Source organism: Perca flavescens, chromosome 6 (genome assembly GCF_004354835.1).
Source record: "Perca flavescens isolate YP-PL-M2 chromosome 6, PFLA_1.0, whole genome shotgun sequence".
NCBI lineage: Eukaryota > Metazoa > Chordata > Actinopteri > Perciformes > Percidae > Perca > Perca flavescens.
The window spans coordinates 3,565,309-3,569,018 of NC_041336.1; the positions used below are offsets into that span (position 1 = coordinate 3,565,309).

The 3,710-nt window shown below is 36.9% G+C and overlaps 1 protein-coding gene across 4 annotated transcripts in view; it reads right to left on the reverse strand.

Moving 5' to 3' along the window:
• nudt17 (nudix (nucleoside diphosphate linked moiety X)-type motif 17) overlaps positions 1-3,490 on the reverse strand; it is a 21,617-nt gene extending 18,127 nt beyond the window's left edge. For 2 of the 4 annotated variants that reach the window (XM_028580860.1, XM_028580861.1), the window contains exon 1: positions 3,413-3,490. The gene's annotated coding sequence lies outside the window, so the exon portion shown is untranslated. Of the gene's footprint in view, positions 1-3,130; positions 3,199-3,412 lie in introns of those variants that run through there. The other 2 variants (XM_028580864.1, XM_028580863.1) reach the window with 2 other exon arrangements.
• Positions 3,491-3,710: the final 220 nt, after the last annotated feature.

Here is a 3,710-nt window from a genome sequence, read left to right on the forward strand (position 1 = left end):
CGCTACATTCATCTGTTACAGCTTTAGTTACTAGTTACTTTAGTTACTCCGCTACATTCATCTGTTCCAGCTTTAGTCACTAGTTACTTTAGTTACTCGCTACATTCATCTGTTCCAGCTTTAGTTACTAGTTACTTTAGTTACTCCGCTCCATTCATCTGTTCCAGCTTTAGTTACTAGTTACTTTAGTTACTCCGCTCCATTCATCTGTTCCAGCTTTAGTTACTAGTTACTTTAGTTACTCCGCTCCATTCATCTGTTCCAGCTTTAGTTACTAGTTACTTTAGTTACTCCGCTACATTCATCTGTTCCAGCTTTAGTTACTAGTTACTTTAGTTACTCCTCTACATTCATCTGTTCCAGCTTTAGTTACTAGTTACTTTAGTTACTCCGCTACATTCATCTGTTCCAGCTTTAGTTACTAGTTACTTTAGTTACTCCGCTACATTCATCTGTTACAGCTTTAGTTACTAGATACTTTAGTTACTCCGCTACATTCATCTGTTCCAGCTTTAGTTACTAGTTACTTTAGTTACTCCGCTACATTCATCTGTTCCAGCTTTAGTTACTAGTTACTTTAGTTACTAGTTACTTTAGTTACTCCGCTACATTCATCTGTTCCAGCTTTAGTTACTAGTTACTTTAGTTACTCCGCTACATTCATCTGTTCCAGCTTTAGTTACTAGATACTTTAGTTACTCCGCTACATTCATCTGTTCCAGCTTTAGTTACTAGTTACTTTAGTTACTCCGCTCCATTCATCTGTTACAGCTTTAGTTACTAGTTACTTTAGTTACTCCGCTCCATTCATCTGTTACAGCTTTAGTTACTAGTTACTTTAGTTACTCCTCTACATTCATCTGTTCCAGCTTTAGTTACTAGTTACTTTAGTTACTCCTCTACATTCATCTGTTCCAGCTTTAGTTACTAGTTACTTTAGTTACTCCTCTACATTCATCTGTTCCAGCTTTAGTTACTAGTTACTTTAGTTACTCCGCTACATTCATTTGTTCCAGCTTTAGTTACTAGTTACCTTAGTTACTAGTTACTCTAGTTACTCCGCTACATTCATCTGTTCCAGCTTTAGTTACTAGTTACTTTAGTTACTAGTTACTCTAGTTACTCCGCTACATTCATCTGTTCCAGCTTTAGTTACTAGTTACTTTAGTTACTCCGCTACATTCATCTGTTCCAGCTTTAGTTACTAGTTACTTTAGTTACTCCGCTACATTCATTTGTTCCAGCTTTAGTTACTAGTTACCTTAGTTACTAGTTACTCCGCTACATTCATCTGTTCCAGCTTTAGTTACTAGTTACTTTAGTTACTAGTTACTCTAGTTACTCCGCTACATTCATATGTTCCAGCTTTAGTTACTAGTTACTTTAGTCACTCCGCTACATTCGTCTGTTCCAGCTTTAGTTACTAGTTACTTTAGTTACTAGTTACTCTAGTTACTCCGCTACATTCATCTGTTCCAGCTTTAGTTACTAGTTACTTTAGTTACTAGTTACTCTAGTTACTCCGCTACATTCATCTGTTCCAGCTTTAGTTACTAGTTACTTTAGTTACTCCGCTACATTCATCTGTTCCAGCTTTAGTTACTAGTTGCTTTAGTTACTCCGCTACATTCATCTGTTCCAGCTTTAGTTACTAGTTACTTTAGTTACTCCGCTACATTCATCTGTTACAGCTTTAGTTACTAGTTAGTTTAGTTACTCCGCTACATTAATATGTTCCAGCTTTAGTTACTAGTTACTTTAGTTACTCCGCTACATTCATCTGTTCCAGCTTTAGTTACTAGTTCCTTTAGTTACTCCTCTACATTCAGCTGTTCCAGCTTTAGTTACTAGTTACTTTAGTTACTCCGCTACATTCATCTGTTACAGTTTAAGTTACTAGTTACTTTAGTTACTCCGCTACATTTATCTGTTCCAGCTTTAGTTACTAGTTACTTTAGTTACTCCGCTACATTCATCTGTTCCAGCTTTAGTTACTAGTTACTTTAGTTACTCCGCTACATTCATCTGTTACAGTTTTAGTTACTAGTTACTTTAGTTACTCCGCTACATTTATCTGTTCCAGCTTTAGTTACTAGTTACTTTAGTTACTCCGCTACATTCATCTGTTCCAGCTTTAGTTACTAGTTACTTTAGTTACTCCGCTACATTCATCTGTTCCAGCTTTAGTTACTAGTTACCTTAGTTACTCCGCTACATTCGTCTGTTCCAGCTTTAGTTACTAGTTACTTTAGTTACTCCGCTACATTCATCTGTTCCAGCTTTAGTTACTAGTTACTTTAGTTACTCCGCTAGTTACTTTAGTCACTCCGCTACATACATCTGTTCCAGCTTTAGTTACTAGTTACTTTAGTTACTCCGCTACATTCATCTGTTCCAGCTTTAGTTACTAGTTACTTTAGTTACTCCGCTACATTCGTCTGTTCCAGCTTTTAGTTACTAGTTACTTTAGTTACTCCGCTACATTCGTCTGTTCCAGCTTTAGTTACTAGTTACTTTAGTTACTCCGCTACATTCGTCTGTTCCAGCTTTAGTTACTACTTACTTTAGTTACTCCGCTACATTCGTCTGTTCCAGCTTTAGTTACTAGTTACTTTAGTTACTCCGCTACATTCGTCTGTTCCAGCTTTAGTTACTAGTTACTTTAGTTACTCCGCTACATTCATCTGTTCCAGCTTTAGTTACTAGTTACTTTAGTTACTCCGCTACATTCGTCTGTTCCAGCTTTAGTTACTACTTACTTTAGTTACTCCGCTACATTCGTCTGTTCCAGCTTTAGTTACTAGTTACTTTAGTTACTCCGCTACATTCGTCTGTTCCAGCTTTAGTTACTAGTTACTTTACACATTAAGATTCCTGCACACTAAACACACACGTAGTTTATAAAATCGGATGTACACAGACAGACAGACAGACAGACAGATACACAGATATACAGATATACAGATATATACACACACACACACACACACACACACACACACACACACACACACACACACACACACACACACACACACACACACACACGTTTAGAAAGCGAGAAATTTCATGTTATTTTTTTTCAAATGCTCTAATAATTTTGGGGGTAATTTGGTTGAAAGAGACCCACATTTCTGATATAGAGACGTCCTCAAACGGGTCGGATTGGACCCGCGGACAACAGGAGGGGAGGGTTAACTGAGTAAACAGACAACATGTTGAACTGTCAACAAACATTAACGGCTAACTTTAGCTAACATTAGACGCCCTAAAAAGCCTCACTCCGCGGGAATAAAACCTTCTGAACACATATAGTTTCTACTTTAACTTCTGCAGACTATAATGTCCGCGTTTCTATTTAAATAGTACAAATAAACACAGTATAAACACAGCAGAAAGAGTAGAAACCTACTGACGGACAGGAAACACCAGCTAGCGTCCTTCAGCCATTTTAAACGGAATCAACATCCGGTTACAGACTTCAAAATAAGAGCCTCCAGGAACATTAGGTGGGTAAAGTACTCCGATTATTTCCTTCAGTAAAAGCAGTAATACTACAGTGTAGAAATGCTCAATACAAGTAAACGTCCTGCATGAAAAAGTACAAAACTATCTGCATCAAAACATATTTAAAGTAACCCTTAAAGTAAAAACTTTTTCTGAGATAAAATAAAAAATCCTTTTATCAACGTTTTGGTCGTCTTTTTTGA